The 21,687-nt window shown below is 48.6% G+C and overlaps 1 long non-coding RNA gene across 1 annotated transcript; it reads left to right on the forward strand.

Annotated features, from left to right (window-relative positions):
• Positions 1–926: 926 nt before the first annotated feature.
• Positions 927–15,795, forward strand: LOC122237080. Its single transcript, XR_006215290.1, has 3 exons — positions 927–1,300; positions 1,657–1,838; positions 15,650–15,795. It is a non-coding gene; the product is annotated as an uncharacterized LOC122237080 (long non-coding RNA).
• Positions 15,796–21,687: the final 5,892 nt, after the last annotated feature.

The following is a 21,687-nucleotide window of genomic DNA, read 5'->3' on the forward strand; positions in this document are numbered from 1 at the left end:
GTGAGGCCAGGCCTCTGGGCCGCCTGCACCCGAGGACGTGGTGGACCCCTCCTTTTCCACCAATCCTCTTTGACTCCGGGTTCACGAGCCACGGGTGCACGGAGGGGTTTGCGGGGAAAACACGGGAGAAGCCAAGAGCGAGTTATTCCTTGGATTTTGTGAAACACCAAGATGCTGAGAAACAGGGAGCAGAAAAGGGGGCAGTGGGTCTGGGGGAGAGCAGTCAGCCCCCCGTGCGACCAGACTGGTGCTCATTTCCACGCAACACTTGGGATCATCAATATTTGGGCCAGAGAGACCCTTTTCACCCTTAAGGGGCGCCTGGGTGGCTCGGTCGGTTACGCGTCCGACTCTTGGTCTCAGCTCAGGTCAGGATCTCGCGGTGTGTGGGTTGAACCCCGTATTGGGCTCTGTGCTGACCGTACAGGGCCTCCTTGGGATTCTCTCTCTCCCTCTCTCTCCCTCTCTCTCTGCCCCCTGCTCCTGCTCTCTCTCTCTCTCTCTTTCTCAAAATAAATAAATTAACGTAATCCTTTTTGCTCTTGAAATATTTAACTTACTGAGATGGTGATGGCTGATATTATGTTCTTCTTTTGAAAATAAAGTTTATTTTATGTGGGGGAGGGAGGGGCAGAGAGAGGGAGAGAAAGAATCCCAAGCAGGCTCCACATGGTCAGCACAGAGCCCAATGCAGGGCTCGATCCCACCAACCATGAGATCACGCCCCGAGCCAAAATCACGAGTCGGATGCTTAACCGACTGAGCCACCCAGGTGCCCCTGATTTTATTGGGAGGTGACACCTTTGGAAGGTGCTTAGGTCATGAAGGTGGGGCCCACAGGAATGGTCTTATGACCTTATAATAGAGTTCCAGAAAGTTCCATAGCCCTTTCTGCCATGTGAGGGCACAGCAAGAAGACAGTTGTTTATACACCAGACAGCAGACTCTCACCAGACACCAAATCTCTGGGCACCTTGACCTTGGACTTCCCAGGCTTCAGAACTATGAGAGATAAATAAATAAATTTTTATTTACAAGTCACTTAGTTTTTGGTAGTGTGTTAGAGCAGCTCAAACGGGCTAAGACATGAGGTAACCCAGGGCTGGTGTGGTGATGGCACGAAGTCATCGAGCTCCTTCCGTCTTCTGTTTTGCTGCGCATCACCTCTAATCGCAAGGCAGCCTCACAGCCTCAACTGGCTGCTGGAGCTCCAGCCATTATGTCCACCGTCAAAGCAGCAGAAAAGGAGAAAGAGAGGAAGAAGGGCTGAAGCGCCCCGGCCTTTTGTGTCCCCATATAGGTCAGTCATTGGTGAAGGGGTGTCTGGGTGAGGGGAGGAGGGGAGGGGCAGCCCACAGGCATTTCTGGGCGAGGTGACGCCCACGGGCAAGTCTTTTTGCACCAGGACGGTGCCCCAGGGCAGCCTCGCTCAAGCTGGGGGGGGGGGGGCGGGGGTGAAGTACACTGGCCTGGTGAATGGGGGCTGGCAGAGGTGACCCCGTGGCCTTGTGTTTTGCTTTGGCCAGCTGACCCACACAGCTGGCTCCGGGTACTCTGGCCCACAGCGTTGGGTTCCCTCTCGTTCTTCACGTATCTGCCTGTTCCAGCTTTTCCTGAAACCCTGCTCCCCTTCTCTGTCTTCCGTTTTCACCCAAGACTTGCCTGCCCCGTTCCGTTCCTCTGGAGTTTCTCCCTGGCCGCCTCGGATGCCATCTCTCACTGACCCTCGGGTCCCCTCCCCTTCCGGCTGGGCCACCTCGTCCCGCCCACCCCGGCGAGAAGGGAGACGGGGCCCACAGGACATCGTCACCCTCGAAGCCACCCTGCCAGGCGCTCAGGTGAGAAGTCCGGGGTCCCCAGGAGGGGCCGTGAGGGACCCGAAGGGGCCCTGGGCCAGCCTAAAGCAGAGCAGGGCCATCACCTCTCTGCTCCTGGATGCGACTTCGGGAGCTCTGTCCACTGCTCTCTGTGGCCGCCCGCAAAATAGCCTTCCGGGGGCAGGATCCCCCACCGTCTGTGCTGTCAGAGGGAGACAGTTGGGAAGGGAAACAGCTGGGCTATTTGTTAGAAGAAAGAGCTGCCAACCCCAGACAATAGCAGAGAGAGATGCCTCTTTGAATAAAACAGGCCACAGCACACACTTCCTCCGGCGAGAAGGGCGCAGCGGGGGCCGTAATGACACCTGCGGGCCTCCCACGGGCCTGCGCTTTGCCCTGGGGTTTTTCTGTATTTGTCCTTTATCGAGAAGGGGTGTCGGTGCGGGGGCCCCGGCACAGCTGAACGGCGACAGTCCCACCACGGGGCTCGTCAGCAGGTCCAGCTGGACGCTGGTGTTCTGCACTTGAAAATAAAAGCCCGAGTTTTTCCTCGGGGATGCGGGGACGGCTCGTTAGTGACACGTACACTTTCAGGGATTTCCAGCTCTCAAGTGGTTCTTCCTTAAGGCCATAGAAGTTTGAAGATATTTAGGTATATATTCCTTGTTTGGAAAACTTCTACAGAGAGAAATAGGGAAAGAGCAGCGGACAAGGGCAGAGAGAGAGGGAGAGGGAAAAATTCCAAGCAGGCTCCACGCTGTTATCTCAGAGCCCCACTCGGGGCTCGATCTCACAAACTGGGGGATCACGACCTGAGCCGAAGTCGGATGCTTGACTGACTGAGCCACCCAGGTGCCAACACCCTGCTTTTTTTAAAATACGGATTTTATTTGTTTGTTTGTTTTAGAGATGGGGGGGGAGAGGGGGGGAAGGAGAGAGAGAGAATCTTAAGCAGCCTCCATGCCCAACACGGAGCCCAGGGTGGGGGGGGGGCTCAATCTCGGGACCCTGACATCATGACCTGAGCTGAAATCAAGAGTTGGACGCTCAACCAACTGAGCCACCCAGACACCCCCTTTTTTAAAGTAGGCCTCATGCCCCGTGTGGCGCCTGACAGTGAGGCTCGATCTCACGACCTTGGGATCATGACCGAAGCTGAGAGCGAGAGCTGGACGCTCAACTGACTGAGCCACCCAGGCACCCTAGATTTGTTTCTGTTGACCCGGATGGTTGGCCTCCAAGATATTCTGAAGTGGAAAACGCCAGTTGTAAACAAGATTACATGGTATTACCCACTTTAAAAGAAAAACAACATGCAGACTCAAAACCTACGTACGTGCATGAGTTAGTGTGACTGCAAATCAGGAAGGGAAAGCAGAGTCGAATGACATCTTCACCCCTAATATTATCTATCTATCTACCTATCTGTCATCTATCAATCATCTATCTATCTACCTATCATCTATCATCTATCTATCATCTATCTATCTATCAATCATGTATCTACCTATCATCTATCATCTATCTATCTATCTATCTATCAATCATCTATTATCTATCATCTATCTATCTATTATCTATCTATCTATCTATCTATCTATCATCTATCTCCAAACCCCAAGTTCACACAGATACTTTCCAATGCAATTCAACCCCCTAGGGCTCACTTTAGGTTTCCCTCTTTCCAAATTTGTAAACTCAACTTCTACGACAGAAGACTGGCCTCCCGTTATCCTTATGTGTTTACCTATTAGAGCAACGTAACCAATCTCTTCTCACTGGCACTGCCTCCTCCCCTAAGCAGATGCTCCCCTCTCCGATCCTGTGCCAGGAGATCGCCCGGCAGGTCTCCTCACCCTGCTGGACACCCTGCCCAGGCTGTACCCGCCATGGATGTCCTTCTCCGTGTCCACCTTGCCTGGGCTCCAACCCATTGAGCTGGGCTGCCTCCTGGCCCTCCCTCCGTGGGGACGCCCCCTGACCTCGCTTGGGTTCTGATATCTCATGCCACCCCCATTACGTGGACATCCCCTCACTCGGCTCTGGTTCCGACACTGGTATTGGGCCATCTCCTTGTCTGAAGACCTTCTTCACACTCTTGGGCTCCAAGCAGGCTGCTTCCGCCAGGCCTCAAAGACCCCCTTTTCTCTGTGACCGGCCCCTGACTTCTTACCCTGGGCCTGCAGTTCCTTCTGGCCCTCGCAGGGCCACCTGCCTGATAGCACCGCTTACGGGCTTTGGACCGAAGTGTTCAGGAAGAACTGAAGTGTTAGCTAATTCTTTACCTCAAACGCTCCCAGCTACTTCCTGTTTCCAAACCCATCCACCGGTAGCCGCTCAGCCCCCTTTTCATCATTCCCAACAACTCGAGGGATCTACAACAGTTGTTGAGAAGCGGAAAGCGGAATTAAGATGCACAGCCGCTGACAAAGGGGAGATGACATTATCGTTATTTGCTCACGGATGGAGACACACAAAATCCTCAAGAGAATCAGCTCAAAACTACTGCGCCGGTAAGGGAATTCGTTAGAATGCCCGCATACAGAAAAGCCACACGTATCACTAGCTTTCTTAGAAACCAACGGAAACCATTAGAAGATCAAACAGGAAAAGGTTCCTTTTGCAACTGCCTTCACCCTCGGGGCTCCAGGGAGGCTGGGGGTCCAGAATGTTGGAGGGCCTGTCCTGGGCGGGGCCGGGCCGGGGACCCCCTTCATAGGACCAGGGCACCCCAGCAGTGACACTCGATTTCACGACTTGTTTTCTTTTTCCGTCTGGGAAGCAAATGGGAGGGCTGTCTGCTGTCATTAAGTGACAGGAAGCTTTGGGTGCCCCTTTCTAGAAGATAAATTATCCATTTCCAGAACGTGTACTACTTACAAAATCCCTCTGAGAAATCACTCTGCCCAGAATTTGCCTGGGTGTTTTTTAACGTTCTTACTAAAGAACAGAGAGAGAGGATGGCCCATGGAACCTGCTTCGAATGAGGACATTCTGCTCAGGAAGCTGCGTCCAGAAGGCGCCCCTGGCCACTCTCCGTGGGTGTGGGCAGACCTCCCACCCAGTCTGCCCCAGGAAGGCAACTCCTGTCCTGAATAGGCCTGACATGTAAAAAGGAGAAGCCTCGCCAGTGCAGGGGTTTGACGCCATATGTGGTCATTGTCTGAATGTTGTGTGACATCACCTTGGGTTAAAAACCAGGCACCGACAAAGCTGCCCCTCTCTGAGACGAACAGCTGTACAGGGAGGGTCTCCGTGATCGACTAGGTGTTTCGTCGATTCATTGCTTTCACTCGTCTCTGCCTTGCTTTAGCAAAGCAGGCCTGGCCCCGAGGGCCATCCCTGGTTTGGGAGAGTCTGCGGGATGCGTGGGCTGTACGGGCTTAGTGTCCCTTTTGGGGTTTGAGGAGAGACCCGGAGGGCCCAGGTGCCATCCCACCATGGCTTGGGTGACCAGGTAGACAGTGGTGGTCTCGGATAGGCATCCAGGAGCAGCAGGTGTGGAGGGCAGGTGGTGAGTTTGGGTCACGGTCAGTTGGGGCACCTCGATAAGGGAAGTGACTGCAGGGAGGGCACGTGGATCCCCTAGGGCCTCTGTGAGCTGTATTGCTCGGGACCCTGTTTGTTACGTGGCTCACACAGGCCCCTACTCTAACAGGGTGGATCTTTGGGGATCCGAGTCAACTCAGGCCCCATGTCCCATCATCCTCAACATGTCTGCTGAGTCTCCCTTCCCAGCCTACAGCCACCCGAGTGAGGAGCTGCAGGTCCCCACGGGGAAGGACTCGGGGCACCATCGAGGCAAAATCTGCCACGACGTCCTGGGGACCTTCCCCGAGGGCACTGGCCACTTACTTAGTAGGTCTGGGATCTGAACATTTGGTTCGGGTCCGGGGAACAGACCAAGGGGCCATAATTTTTAAAATTAGGGTGGCCGCCCTCAGCCCCTGGCTCCCTCATTCTCGTGTTTTATTGGACGTAAATGTTCAGCGGTGTTGGCTGCCTGTCGATCTCGCCCCCGTGGGCACCCAGCTCTGCTAACTGTCCCCTCAGCTCTTTGCTGGGAGAGATGCCTACAGACACACTCGGTGCCGGTTCAGGGCCAAGGCCCCTTCAGGGAAGTCATCGGGCCCATTAATGGGTCAGGGGGAGGCCTGGATATCCCCTCTGAGGGGAAGGTAAACTGTGTACTGTCTTTTACCACAAAGAAGGAAGCCAGGGGCCTTGCTGGTCATGGGAATTGCGGCCTCCTGGCTTCTAGTGGTCCAGTCACCACCGGGTCCCTATGACTCTGGACCCTAACATCCCCTGGCAAGGGCCCTTGTGTGTCTCTAGACAATCCTGTGTGTCTCCAGATAGTGTCCCCGTCCATGAACTCTTGCTTGCCAGTCTTAACATTCCCCCCGCTTCGAATCCAGTCTAAGGAGTAACTCTCCCACCCCCGAGGGGTTGCCTGACTGCCTGTTTTCTTGCAGCAGCCCTCGCACCTCTGGGGTTAGTTTGGGAACCCGGAGAAGCAGACACCGGCTCAGGGTGAAAGACAGAAGGAGTCTGGCCCGTGGGAGAAGAAAGGCCGGAATGTGGAGCGGCCACGCGAGCCGGGGAACCCCGTGCAGGCATTTCAGGGGGTGGGGGGTGGCCAGGTGGCCATCAGGGAGTCCTTGAGCCACGTGACCTATCGGAGGCGGCCCATCTCCCAGGAAGGGCGTCTGCTTCTGAGTCCCTGCCCCTCCGTCCTGATCCGAGAGTGCATCTGCGCAGGCGCGAGTTATGTCCCCTGCAAACTGATCTGAAACGTACAACCTCGTGGCAGCCGCTCGCGCGCTGAACGAGCTGCTTAATAGCCCTGACTTGCTAGAACCAGAATGATTGTCCCTCCGCTTCCTCTCTCTGTTTCAGTCGCATGCCTGCAGCCAGAATTTGTTTTTTTCTTTGTTTTTAGCTTATTTATTTTGAGAGAGAGCGAGCACTGGGGAGGGGCAGAGAGAGCGGGAGAGAGACAGAGACAATGCCAAGTAGGCTCTGAGCTGCCAGCACAGACTCAGACGCAGGGCCCGAACTCATGAAACTGAGATCGTGACCTGTGCGGAGAGTCGGATGCGTACACACCTGAGCCGCCCAGGCGCCCCCGGAATTTGCTCTTCTGTGAATGTCACAGCTGACGCAAGCCGGAGGCTCCTGGCCAGCCCCCCGGTTAACGTGCGTCCTTTTGTCTTCTGAAACAGGCAGCCCCGATGTGCCTTGTCCTGCTTCCAAGTTAAACTTTCAAGACAGACGAGTAGCAAAATAAAAACAAAATAATCCTAAAGAAAACAGAAAGGAGTGAATAAAGATAAAAGCAGAAATAAAAGGAACCAGGAAACACATAAGAATGGCAATTAAATCCAAAAGCTGAGTTGGGGGGTAAAATTACTAGAAATTACTAGAAATTACTAGAAAACCTAAAACCTAAAACATATCAATTAACGTGGCATGAAAAAAAAAAAAAGTCAAAAAACTACCTCCAAAACAAATAATGCAAGGTCCAGATGACTTCACAAGACAAGGCTACAAAATTTTTAAAGAACAGAAAATCCAAAGGCTGTTTAAACTCAACATATAAGAAAATAAAACTGTACATTGAGAGTGGCTGACAGAACTCTCAGCGTAAGAATTTAGGACTCTCGTCATCTGGGCTTGTGCCCTGCTACCACCTCACCCCCACTCTTTGTTATTGTGAGGAAATCCAACTGTTTGTCCCGTTCAATATCCCGTGGTATGCATTTCGCTGATTACATCTCCATGGTGTCATTTGACATGTTCCCCTGTCCACTGTTTTTCTCGTAAATTGGTAGTTAGATCTAAAGATTTCATCGGTCTTAGGTTTAATTTGGGGGGGAAATCCTACTTCATAGATGAGCTACGTATTTCCATCGGGAGGCACATAGTATCTGGCGGTCTCTTTTTGTGATGTCAGCAAACTTCGATGATTATTGCTGACAACTATTAATTCCTCAGAGGTTGCTAAGTGTTAATATTCTAACTCTACCATTTCTTCTTAAGCTGGCTTCCTTCAGTGGAAAGAATATTCCCTTCATCAACTCTTTGGCTATCCCAAGGTACATTTCATATGGGAACAGTAGGATAAATGCTTGACTCTGTCTCTTAATCTGCCAGTTTTCCAAACAGAGTTGGTTTCTTAGTATTCCCCAAAGGTGACCAATGAGGAATTTTACGTTTTGCTTTTCCTGTCATTATGAACTCACTATTTTAGACATATTTGGTATGTTTTGCTCTTTTGAAATGACTAACCTTGCTAATGCTCAAATTATCCAATTTTGGGCTGTGGGATTCTCTTTACCCGTAATTCATTCACCATGACTCTAGTAATCTTTGACAACTCCTTGCCTCTGGTGTGAATATGTTCTGGGCTCTCCATCACACTGCCTGTCCCAGGCCTGGAATCAGTTATTCCTCCGAGGAGGCCTGGCTTCCTTTTAGTGAGAAATGGTATTGGGGCGCCTGGGTGGCTCAGTTGGTTGAGCGTCTGACTCTTGACCTCAGCTCAGATCGTGATCCCAGGTCGTGGGACCGAGCCCCATGTCAGGTTCTGCACTGAACACGAAGCCTGATTGGGATTCTCTCTCTCTCCTTCTCTCTGCCCCTCTCCCCTGCTCATGCACTCTCTCTCTCTCTCAAAACAAAAATAAATAAACAGATAAATAAAAAGAAATGGTGTTAGTGACCACAACTGGGAGCTGGGGGAGCATCTTCTTTCTGGATTAGTCATTGTTTTCATGTTTGTTAGTGGCCCTCACTAGCAAATTGCAGACTTCACGCAGTTTTTGTTAGGCTTGTTGACTTTACACTGCACTTCCTTCTCCCACTCCAAAAATTCCAGTTTCAGTGACTTGAACCTAATGCTTTTTTTTTTTTTTTTTATGCCACAAATGCACACGCAATAGTTTCAGAGTAATGCTACAAAACTATGACCAATGATATGAATAGCAAAAAATCGGTTTAAGCCCTCTTCGGCGGGGGTGTTTGTTTTGTTCAGAGGCTATATCCCCCTTGGTGGGTAAAATCAAGATGCTATGCTTTAAAGTCACTTGGAATAGTGTTCTCTATGGGGTTGGGTCACATGCAGAGACATGGAGAGGGTCATCTGTTTTATTTTGCCCTTATTTTAAGGGATTGCCTTGTAAAGTGTATTATTGTTTCAAAATACGCAAAATATTTACATCAAATCTATAAAACACGCAGATTCAGGGAAGACTGACACCTAAACCTGGTCTCTCTGTCCTTCCTATTCCTTCTCTCCTCCGATAAATCGCACTTTTTAAAACTCGCTTGTTTTTTGCTTGCTTGTTTGTTTTTCCAAATGAACTTCGTAATCAACTTGTTCAGCTCCAGCAAACAAACAAACCAAAACCCTGATGATATTTTTATTGGACTGCATTTCCACCTCTAACTTAATTTCGGGAGAACTAACATCTTTATGCTGTTGAGTTTCCTTGTCAGAACAAAGGATGTCTTTCTATTTGTTCGCATTCTTTTGTTGTCTCGAGAGGGCTTTCTAGTGTTGTTTCCCATGTAGGTTTTGGATGTTCCGGAAGACACAGAAACACGCCGCTCAATGTCTCTCCAGTGAGAAGCAGGCGGTGAGCTGACAGTCTCCAGCAGGTACTTTTTCCAGGACAAGATGCTGCACCCAATTCCAATGCGTGTGTGGGTTTTCTCCCAGCACCGAGCAATTCTCTCACGCCAGCGGGTTGTCCTACAGTTCAACGCAGTTCTGACACTCCCTACCTGGAGATAGTGTCAGACACCAGAGGTTAAGGACTCAGTCCCACCAGACTGCACTCCCCACCTGCCACTGCCCCTACTTCTTCTACAGGTAGCAAGTCTGGGTTGTCATATGGGCATCTGATCAACAGATCAGGTGGGAGTTTCTACAGATGGGAGTCTCCCATGACTTTCTCTTGGGTTGGATTAATTTGTTCGATTAATTAGCAGAACTCAGAGAAACATTGTACTTATTGGACTACTGGTTTATTATAAAAGGATATGACTCAGGAACGGACAGAGGGACGAGGTGCATCAAGCACAGAGCATGGGAAAGGGGTGCAAAGCTTCCATGCCTTCTCTAGGGTGCCACTCTCCCCAAATCTCCATGTGTTCCCCAACCCAGAAGCTCTTTGAACCCCATCCTTTTGGGGATTTTGTAGAGTTTTCATTTCATAGCCATGATTGGTTAAATCATTGGCTGTCAGTTCCTCTGATAATGACATTTGCAATATTCCTCTCCTGTCCCTGGAGGTCAGGCAGTGGGCTTGAAGCCTCCAACCTTCCAATCCCATGGATTGGAAAGGGCCTGGCAACCAGCCAGATCCCTCAGTGGGGCCAAAAGTCACCTCGTTAACATTACAAAAGACACTTTGTGGCTCTCATCACTTAGGAAATTCCTAGGGTTTCATCGGAGCTCTGCCAGAAATAGGAAGACGGCCAAATATATATTTCTTATTATACATCACAAAATATCTGAGTCCACCTCTTGTGCCGGTTATGTTTTCAGGGGGGCCCTGGCCATCGGCTGAGTCAGGCCACTCGAATAGCCTGGCTACTCTTCTGACCAACACAGGATGACGCTAACTCCAGATCTCCTGCTGGGCTGGTGGGGACTCTCACAGATGAGGGGTCCGAGGGCTCTTCCTTTCCCACACAGCCTCCTTCACTTTCAACTTTCTGCACTCTGACTCCATCCTGGCAGCTGCTTCCCAGAGAACACAAACTGTGACAAAGGCTGTAGACTTGAATGAATGAATGCTTTAGATATGAATGAAGTATGTTTTAAAGTGGTTGCTGTTCTTACGTATGAAAGCTATCAATTTTTCTATGTTCGTTTTGTACCTTGCTACTTAACTGAATTGTATTGTTTGTAACAGTATTTCCATTGCTGTTTGGGGGTTTTCCACTGATAAAATCGCATCATTTGTGGATAGTGAGAATTTTACCTTTTTTTTTCCCTAATTCTTATGCCTCTTCTTGTTTTTTTCTTGCCTAATTGCATTGGCTAATACTCCAATACAGTGTTAAACACTGTCTTGTCTTGTTCCTTGACAAATCCTTGACTTGTTCCTCACTTTAGTGAAAATCTTCAAGTGTTTTCCATTTAATGCAATGTTGGATCATATATATATATTACATATAATATATCATATATATTATACATAATACGTTATATATATATTATATATGTGAAATCATGTTAAGAAGATATGTTTTTTTAAATGTTTATTTTTGAAGGAGAGAGGGGCAGAGCATGAGCAGGGGAGGGGCAGAGAGAGAGGGAGACACAGAATCCAAAGCAGGCTCCAGGCTCTGAGCTGTCAGCACAGAGCCTGACGTGGGGCTCGAACTCACGTACCGCGAGATCATGACCTGAGCCGAAGTCGGATGTTTAACTGACTGAGCCTCCCAGGCACCCAAGGAGATATCTTTTAATTCCTATTTTATTGGGTTTTCTACATGAACGAGTTTTGGATTACAAATGTTTTGTAAAAAGCTGTTAGATTCTCTCTGTTAATTTTCTAGTTAAGGGCGTTGCATTGACGTTCACTAGTGAGATGGGGCTGTGCTTTTCGGAGTAGACTCATCAGGTGTATGGCTTAGTTCTTTCCTGGTTAGGTTAGCTGATGATTTGTCTTTTTTTTGAGGGTTTTCACCTTCAGAGCCAGATTTTTTATTATTACTTCCACTGTTTTTCTTTTTTTAACTCCTTAAATTGCTTTATCCTTATTTTTTCTTCTGTTTTCTTTTAGCTTACTCTGTCATCCAGAGTAGCACTCTATTTATGTGACATTAATACTATACATTTTCCCTGGATAATTGCTTTTGCATATCCCATCGGTACTGATATGTTTTCAGTCCATTTTATTTTCAAGAAGCTGGGTAAATTCATCTTGTAGGTTCTGTTTGCCCTCAGGATTGTTTAATAGTATGCATCTTAATTCCAGGTAGAAGAGATTTTTTTGTTTATTGTATTGCTGACATCACAACTTTTGTCGTATTATGATCGGAGGATGTTGCTTGTACAATTTCCATTCTTTGAAGTTTACTAAGATTTTCTTTGTGGCCTGACATACGGTGAATTTTCTGAAAGTTCTTTGTATCACACTATTATTTAACATTGTTAAATAGCTGATGCCAATTAGATGAGAAAGAGAAATGAGGCAAACACAGTAGAAAGGAAGAGGTAAAATGATCATTATTGTCACATGTTATCGCTGAAAAACCCAAAAGAACCCCCCCAAAATCTGTATAAACAAAGGTAATGCAGAAATGTGGTTGTGTAAAAAAGTGTATACAAATCAATACCCTTCAAATATAGGTATGCATGATATTAAATATTATATTATATATTAATTACGAATATGATATAATCATATACATATATATTTAGAAGCATAGTGTAGGACTAGTTATACAGTTTGTAAACATTGTGTATAAAGCCATATAGCTACCCAGAGATGTTTATCCAAGCAAAGAGCTTGTGTTTATGGGAAAAAAGGGGGAGCCCCAAAGACATCTTCAGGCTTCGCGCTAAACTTTACTCCTCACGACCCTTCCGATCGCTCCACAGAAATATCAGAGCGGCCAAGAAACCGGCATATTTAGGAAGAAAAGAGGTCGGAGAAAACGGTCAGGGTCACGGTCACGTCAAAGAAGAATGGAGAGGGGTGCTTTGTGCTTGGAGTGCAGAACAACGGGCCTTCAGGGAGGGAGGAGAGAGGGCGATAAGGAGACAGGAAGAAAGATGGGCGAGTCCCCAGTTCCTTCTGCCAGAGAGAAGAGGCTATTTGGGGGATGGATGGCAACAATCCCTAAAAGCAGATTTCATCTCTCAAGGGACCTTTGAACAAACAGGATCCGTGCACCAGTTTTTTCTGAAAACAACCGTAGGAAACAAGCCGATGCCGTTACGACTGCAAAATTACTGGCAAGAAATACCCTTTGGGGACCGTTCTGAGGGCAGAGCTTTCATGGGGGAACCGCGTTTGAAAAAGCGAAACCTCGTGCGTTTGCTCTTGAAGCTGTAAAAGCTTTCTCGTGTTCTTGCATTAAACGGCGTTGTCAGGGGACTGAGAGCTTTTCCCTTCACTAATGGCCCATTATGGCCTCAGAGACCGACGTCTTTAGAAACGCCATGGTTCCCTTGGCCAGCCCTGATTTCATCGTGGCGGGAGCCACCTGAACTTCTAAGTGCTGCTGCCAGGCTTTTTTCTTAAATGTGGAGAATGCACAGCGACCGGGAATTATCCTGACAAACTGACGTCTCCGAAGAGAAAGCTGGGCCATAAACCTTTTTGCTAACGCAGTGCGGGCTGAGCGATTTCTCAAGGCTGCCGTTGGCTGGTGCTCCCGCGGAAGGCCGCTGGCCTTGGAGCCAGAAGTCTTTAGTTAAGCCCTAGATTCACCATGAACTCGGCTTGTGATCTTGAGAACCACTCAGCCTTCCCCTAGCTCCGTTTTCTCCTCTGTTGGAGAGGAGAATGAAGGGTTCCTATCTCACAGGATGGCCAGGAAGGTTCAAAAGAAGGTCACGCGTGCAACCAAATGGTACAGGGCCTGGCATGTGATGAGGGTCTGCGGAATTGAAACCCGGGCCCCTTGCTAGTTTGGGGCAGGGACCGCCACACAAAGTCCCCTGGAATCGCCCGGGAAGCTAGAAAACCAAAACGAAACAAAACCCAAACTCACAAAATCCTGGCCGACCCAGATCCCTGTGCCTGCCCCAGACCGATTTTTTGTGGTTCTGTGTAGTCTCTGTTGTGTTTCTGTTTCTGTCGTCTTCTGTTGTGGTTCTGTGTCTGTCGGGCGCTTGGGAGCCCCTGGTCCAGAGTGTTGCAAGTTACAAAAAGGTGACCACCAGCCGCGTCTCCCGGCGGGCACAGCGCGCGATGCCCACATTCAGCAGGCAGCGGATTCTATGGCACCGCAAGAAATCTTCCATCGAAGCTATTGTGGCAGACTGAATTCCCTCAGAATCAACTATCGTCACAAAAACTGAAACCTAAGTGTTACCGCGAGGCAAATTTCAAACAGAAACAATTGATATTAAACACCAAGCTGTTGGAACTCAGGCTACTTTGTCAACGCTGTTGAGAAGAACGAAGTTCTCGAGAGAATGTTTTGGAGGGTGGGGGCTGGTCTCCCCTGGGGAAGGCCACCTGGCTACTCCAGGAGGTAAATGTTACCTCAGCCAATCCCCCGAAGTCTGGAGGGCAACCCACACCAACAACCCTCCCAGGGGCCCATCATACCGGGCATCACGCAAGGGGACTTGTCACAGACCTGCCCCTAAGGCTTGTAGGGCAGGCCGGGGGCACAAGAGGATGCCGGTGGCCCGTCCGTCTACTATGAGGTGGTAGAGGAAGCAGAACCCCTTCTCCTGCCTTGACACGAGTACCTGGAAGGCAAGGAATGCTTTTAGAATTCCTGAGTGAATCGGGGTTTCGTGTGGAAAGGCGGCCGTACGATGACCTCCAGCCCCAGCCCAACGCCAAGGTCTGCCCGTCTCTTCTCTCCCCATGCCCGGGAGTCAGGAGCCTCAGCTGCCTCCAGCCTCTCCAACGGCCACTGCCTGGCTCGTCCTTGGCCCCAGGAGCCTGTGTGCCCACCAGCCTGTGTCCCCTTTGGGAGGGTGGCCCAAAGCATACTTGGGGTCATTTGAGTGGGAGTTCCCAGAAGCCTGGGCACCTAGAGCACCATCTGGGTCGGGGGGGGTCTGGGCTCCAGGTGGGCGCATCTCCTTGGCCTTGACCCACGGGGAGGGGTAGCTGGGGAAGGTCAGAGCAGCACCCCTAAAGCGTGGGGCCCAGGGCAGTGTCCGTGGCGAAGCTGGCTTTATCAGAGTAGTAGTGCAATGCGGGGTCATGTGGGGCAAAGAGGACTCGCCGAGTGTCCCAGCACACGGTCGATGGCGGTGGGTGCGGGCACTGAGGACATGTTCCCGGAGACTAAGAAGCAGGATGGGCTGAATTATCTGAGCAAGGAAGGGAGTGGCGACGTGGGGGGGTACTTTAGACAGAGGGAGATCTTAGGCAAAGGAACGGAGCTAAGAGACCAGGTACGATGTCCAGAGGAGTCATGTGTGAGTCTTGGGGACGAGAGTGGGGGTGGGATGGGGGCTTAGGGGAGGGTGGGAGGGTGTTCATCGGGAAATTAAAAGCAACACTTTATAAACAGGGGGAGGGGTGGGAGCGTCCTTGGGTAAGGCATCTTCACACACAAAAGGTGCTCTTATATTGGGGCATCTGGGTGACTCCGAGTTGAGTGTCCGACTCTTGATTTCAGCTCAGGTCACGATCTCACAGTTCGTGGGTTCGAGCCCTGCAGTGGGGCTCTGCACTGACAGAGGCTCCGCTCGGGATTCTCTCCCTCTCTCCCTCTCTTTCTGCCCCTCCCCTGCTTGTACTCTCTCTCTCTCTCTCAAAATAAATCAACTTTAAAAAAGTACTCTCATAAAATGGACTGTGGTCACCGTATTTGCGAATTCCATGAAACATCATCTGCTGAAGCCCAGATACTAAAACCATCTAATGCTTTTAAGTTAAAGATATCACATTAACTTTATCTGTTAGTGTTTTTAAAGCTACAGAATAACAAAGAAACTCTGTTCCTGTACTAATTTTGTTTTTAAGAGCTGCATTTACTAGATGTTTTTATAGCACTGAGAGTTTTCATAGGCTTTGCAAGCTGCAGTATTGTTCCAAATAAACAAATTCAAGTCTTGCCCTAGGATATTACAGACAAACAACACAGAAATCTTTCTTGTTCTCCTTTTCATTTAGATTATCCGAAGGGCTTTTAGGACTGCTTGTTGATGGTATGAATCTGAACAGTGGAGGCCCCCAGAGGGGAGGAAAATGTGAGTTTTGAATATGACTTTTCTACTAAACAAATGAAATGGAATGGAAATCCATTGTAATAAACTCCACAGGGCACGCCTGTTCTCTTGGTGCAGCAAAAGTCCTTTGTAATGACTGTGCGGTTGGCATTCAAAGTCCTTGCTTACAGTGACTAAAAATGAAACGGTACAAGGAGGAAAAAAAGAAGTGCCTGGAACCCAGTAGGGGGAAGTGGGCAGTTGGCTTGTCATTCAAAATCTCTCTCTCCCTCATCTTGGCCGGTTCTGCCTCGATGCCACCATGGCATTAGAGGAAGGTGCAGTCCTGTCACGGAGGTCTCCTTCTTTTCCGTGACTGGCTTTGACACAGGTATGAGAAACAAGTCTGGCCGAAGGGAACCTCTTCCAGCCCTTGTGAGATTTGGGTGTGATGCCCAGACAGCTGCAGCCATTTTGCAACCAAGAAGACCGTGAAGCCTTCCTCGACACCCTCACCTCGGGAGAGCGAGGCGCTTGTCTAGTTATTGGATTAATGCCTGAGTCTGTCAGGCTGGATGGTCAGATCCCCGCAGGCAGGGACCCCATCTGGGTGTTCTGCACTGGGCAGCTGAGACATAGTGTGGTGCCTGCCACATAATGGGAGTTCAGTAAACTTTTTTTTTTTTTTTTGGTTAAGTTTATTTATTTATTTATTTCGAGAGAGGCAGAGAAGGCAGCACGAGTAGGGGAGGGCAGAGAGAGAAGGAGAGAGAGAATCCCAGTGCACGGCCTGATGCGGGGCTCAAACTCGTGAACCATGAGATCGTGACCTGAGCACAAACCAAGAGTCAGATGCTCAACTGACTGAGCCACCCAGGCGCCCCCAAAACTTTTTTTTTTTTTTTTTTTTTAAATAAACGAAGTTGTTGAAGAGACTCTGTTGTAATCTGGTGTTGTAACCACCAGGTCACGGGCGGGTTTGCGTTATGCACACCTCTTTTGACAGGGATTTCGAGGGTCGAGGGAGCCTACCCCGTGCTACAAATATGTCAGAAGACTTGAATGTTCTTTTGTGGTCCCAGGCAGAGATCCCGATCCGAAATGTCAAGGATTTGTATATTTCAAATTCAAATGTCTTTGATCTTTACTTGGTATTTTGACCTAAGAAAGAAAGAAAGAAGGAAAGAAAGAAAGAAAGAAAGAGCACTGCACAAATTGTCAGGCTTTTGTTTGTTGGAGAAATGGTGGGTGGTCAAGCCTTGGGAACCAGCCTGTGCATTCTCTGCGTGGGGAAGAGCATGTCAGTCGGCTTTGTTCTCAGTGGGTAGATTGTTCTGGAACCCGAGGAGGAGACAGACAGGTATTCCACAAGATTAGTCACCGGAGAACTGTCTCTGTCACGTGATTTCTTCCTGTAATTGTTGATAGGAATTTTCTCTGTGTGAAAGAACGAGCGAAATGAGACATTCATTTTATTTCATTGAATGAAAGCAGTTAGAGCCTCCTGGCTAAAGTAGTTATTGTTAAACTGTAAATTTAGATGGGGGGGGGGATTAGGATGTATTCTTCTTTTTTTTAATGTTTTTATTTATTTTTGAGACAGAGAGAGACAGAGCATGAGCAGGGGAGGGGCAGAGAGAGGGGGAGACACAGAATCCAAAGCAGGCTCCAGGCTCTGAGCCATCAGCAGAGACCCCGACGAGGGGCTCGAACCCACGGACCGTGAGATCATGACCTGAGCCGAAGTCGGACGCTTAACCGACTGAGCCACCCAGGCGCCCCAGGATGTATTCTTGATTAAACTGTAGTAATTGGCAGACTTCCTGGCCCAAAGCTTACAATGACAGCCACCCTGTCCCCCTTAGGCAACAAGGACCATGTACTTGCATGTTTGTGCTTTTCTGCGTGTGGTTCTTTCTTCCTTTCAAAGGACTAGATCATTTCAGCCTTACGACAACCCCGTGAAGGATGAAGATCTATTTTACAGACGAGGAAGCGGAGGTAGACCATTCTGTGTTTTGTTTAAAATCTCTCACCTACTAAGCACAGCAGGGCCTAGAATGTAGGACTAGCCTTTTCCTACTGTTAGAGCCATTTTCGTTGGAAACCAGGGTGAGCCAGATGAGACAGGAGGGAGGAGGACTGAAGGTCCCACCGTGGTAGCTTAGTCTATGGACACGTGGCTCAGTTCAGGAGAACATGTGGCTCACAGGAGGCCGGGGCCCGGGGAGGGGGCACCTTAGAACGGTTGGCCCCGTCCTTGCTGGAAGAGGACGACAACATCTATATCTGAACACAGCTCAGAGAAGGAGGCAGCGTTAATATGGACCCAAAGGTGTTTGAAACTCATCCAGCGAGAGTCAAAACCCTGCCTTAAGTGCGTTTCGATGTGTTCGCTAACTCAACTTTTGACAAATATTGTCTCCTAAAAGCTTTGCATGCTGTCTGGGTGGGTTTTTGGATGTATAATTCATATTCCTCCTTTCATTTGGCAAGCTGATTTTCTATATATTCACGATGCCTTGGCAGATGCCATACGACTGAGCCCTGTAGTTAATCTGTGTAGCCCCACATGTTGTAAATATTGCATTGCTGGGATGAAATCCGCTTGTTCATTTCTTAAGTGTTTTCTTAACGTGGTATTTGGATGTTTCCGGCTAATAGTTTATTTAGCATTTTTGCACTGATACTCACGAGTGATATTGGTTCGTAGCGATCTTATATTCCTCCCGTCTTTATCAGGCACAGGTACCAATGTTACACTTGATTCTTGAAAGGAATTCGGGAGTCTTTCCTCATTTCTAATGCTCTGGGGAAAAATCTGTATGTATGTTCACTGTCAGAAAAATTCGAAGGCAGAGAATGCCCATTCTTCCAAATAAGTTACGAGAGAAAAAATCCACCGAATCCAATAATACAATTTCTCATGTTCTTGCCCTATCTTCACCCGACCTCAGGCTTTGTAGAAAGTGAAGTCCAAGGGCGCCTGGGTAGCTCAGTTGGTTAAGCTTCCGACTTTGGCTCAGGTCATGATCTCACAGCTTGGGGGTTCGAGCCCCGCGTCGGGCTCTGTGCTGACAGGTCAGAGCCTGGAGCCTGCCTCGGATTCTGCGTCTCCCCCTCTCTCTGCCCTTCCCCTGCTTGCGCTCTGTCACTCTCTCTCTCTCTCTCTCTGTCTCAAGAATATATAACCATTTAAAAAAAAGAAAGTGAAGTCAAACCAGGAAAAACAGAAGCAGGAGAGAAGAGCGGTGCTGGTGAGGAGCCTGAAGCTGGTCCACAGCCATCGTCACAAAGACAAACTGGACCCTAAATATGAAAACATGAAGACTGTATTTGGATAGATCAGGACACAGACTCCAGGAAGGGACTTAAAACGACGTGTAGTTCGAAGGAGCTGTCTTTAAAAACGCCAGCTTCTAGGGGTGCCTGGGTGGCTCAGTTAAGTGTCCGAGTTCGGCTCGGGTCCCGATCTCGCGGTTCATGAGTTCGAGCCCCGCGTCGGGCTCTTTGCTCTCAGCACCAAGCCCGCTTCGGATCCTCTGTCCCCACTCTCTCTGCCCCTCCCCCCCCCAAAACGCAGAAAACATTAAATAAATAATAAAAGCCAGCTTCTGAGGCTAGAAAGGCAAATAGGGAGGGAGAGAGGAAGGAGTCTTTTAAAAACTGGGTGCTGGAGGGGGGCAGGAACAAGAGGAGAACGTTTGGGGTCCTGCAAGAAAAATGAGCCACACGTGGGAGAATATGCAAACACTGCCCTCGCTGCCGAACGAACCAAACAAAAACATCCACTCGAGCCCCTGGACTTTCCCGCTGACAGGACAGAGTGAAGTTCAGCCCGGAGTCCAGCAAAACACCGACGCCACAGGCACCGATACGAAAAAGATCGATGGGTCCACCCGGTGTTAGCAGCGCCCCAGACCAGAGGACAGTTCGAACAGAATTAAATATACTCAAAGATGCATTTGAGGATAAAACCACGGTGAATCAGAAGTTCAAAAACTAAGAAGAAAGATGTAAACAACAACAACTAGGAAGAGATCAAGAAAAGGGCGACTGAGTTCAGGAAAAAAATTGGAGAGGGGCGCCTGGGTGGCTCAGTCGGTTGAGCACCAGACTTGAGCTCAGGTCATGATCTCACGGTTCATGAGTTTGAGCCCCGCATCGGGCTCTGTGCTGACAGCTGGGAGCCTGGAGCCTGTTTCTGATTCTGTGTCTCCCTCTCTCTCTGCTCCTCCCCCACTCATGCTCTGTCTCTCTCTGTCTCAGAAATAAATAAACATTAAAAAAAATTTTTTAAGAAGATGGAAACAACTAAGATTAGAGAGTAAGTTGTGGGAAGGACAGTCAAGGAGGGAATTACATCCGTGTTACTGGAATCCCCAAGGAAAGAAATAAAATGAGACAGACAGAGCTAATATTCAAAATGATAATCCAAGAAAAAATTAAAAAAAATTTTTTGGTTTATTTTTGAGAGAGAGAGACAGAGTGTGGGTGGGGGAGGGGCAGAGAGAGAGGGAGACACAGAATCCGAAGCAGCTCCAGGCTCCGAGCTGTCAGCACAGAGCCCGACCTGGGGCTCGAACTCACAAACCGTGAGATCACGACCCGAACCAAAGTCGGATGCTTAACCGACTGAGCCACCCAGGCGCCCCTGTCAGACAGTTTTCAAAACGGACAAGAACTTGGGGAACGCTGCACCCTAATGCTTTCCGGCAGAATCTACTAGAGAATGAGCTTCACTAAGCGAGAGATGACTGAGGAGGCCTCTGCACAAGGAGTGAGGTGGGCATTTTAGGACCATGGAGGAAGATGGACGGCTGAAACCGAGGTGAGGTCGGGGCGGGAAGAGCGTGGGTTGGGCAGTAGAATGCATCTAAGCCAAGCCCAGGGGTTACCTTCCCATCACTTGAAAAGACACTCCTTTGAAATATTAATAATAATAGTAATAGTGAATGACATATATTTTACGTACTTTATAGAAATTATCTCGCTGAACTTAATGTATGTTGCTTACTTGTCACAATTTCATTCTTACGACAACCCTGTGAGGTTCTCTTACTCCTGTTCACAGATCAGGAAACTGAAACGTGAGAGGGTTTGCACAAGGGGATGAGGTCCCCCTGATGCAGTGGCATATCGGGAATCTGGATCGGGTCTGCCTTTCTCCAAGCCTGTACTGTCTCCCACAGTGATTGTCCTCAAAGAGCAGGGTACGAAGCTGTTATCAGTAATGCATACCTTCGTGTGAATGAGTTTGTCAATATTAGCAATTCACATCTCTTTAGCATTTTGCCATTGGCAATGCACTTTGACGTGTACCATGCTGCTGGGTGGTCATAACAACCCTACAAAGTAGGTAATATAATCTCCACTTTACAAAAGAGGAAACTGAAGTCCAGATACTTGTGGGATGGATGATAGCTCCCAAGTGAGGGATGGAATAGTGATTTGAACTGAGGTCTTTTGGTTGTCGAGCCATGGTTTTTCCATCACCACGAGCAGAGTCTCCTCGACAGCCGAGAACAGGGCATTGAGAGGACAAGCGCAGGGGGAGACACGCAATTTTTAAGGAAGTAGAAAAAAAACGTTCAAAAGGAAAACAAAAACTGAATGTAACTTTACCCCAAAACTGAAAAAAAAATCAACATTGTTGAAGATTAAGCAAGTACGGATTGGGACTGTGCTTCCTGTCTGAATGGGACCAGTTCTCGAAAACCCAAACTGTATTTGTCTTGAATTGTCTGAACTTGGCTTCTGTCCTTTCGCCATGGAACATTCTTCCTTTTCACCTGATCTGTCAAGGCACACCTTATCCTTATCCTTCAAGACCGAACTCAAACATCGTCCTCATCATTCTTTCAGCAAGAAGGGAATCGTTCCTCTAAATTTCTGAGCACTTTTTTTTTTTTTAAGCCAAAACGCATTTATTTTTATTATACCTTTTTTAGTGGAAGTTCACAGCATGTATAAAACCTTAAAATAGAATTCATGAAAGTTGTT

The sequence above is a fragment of the Panthera tigris genome, chromosome A3, assembly GCF_018350195.1.
Source record: "Panthera tigris isolate Pti1 chromosome A3, P.tigris_Pti1_mat1.1, whole genome shotgun sequence".
In the NCBI taxonomy this organism is placed as follows: domain Eukaryota; kingdom Metazoa; phylum Chordata; class Mammalia; order Carnivora; family Felidae; genus Panthera; species Panthera tigris.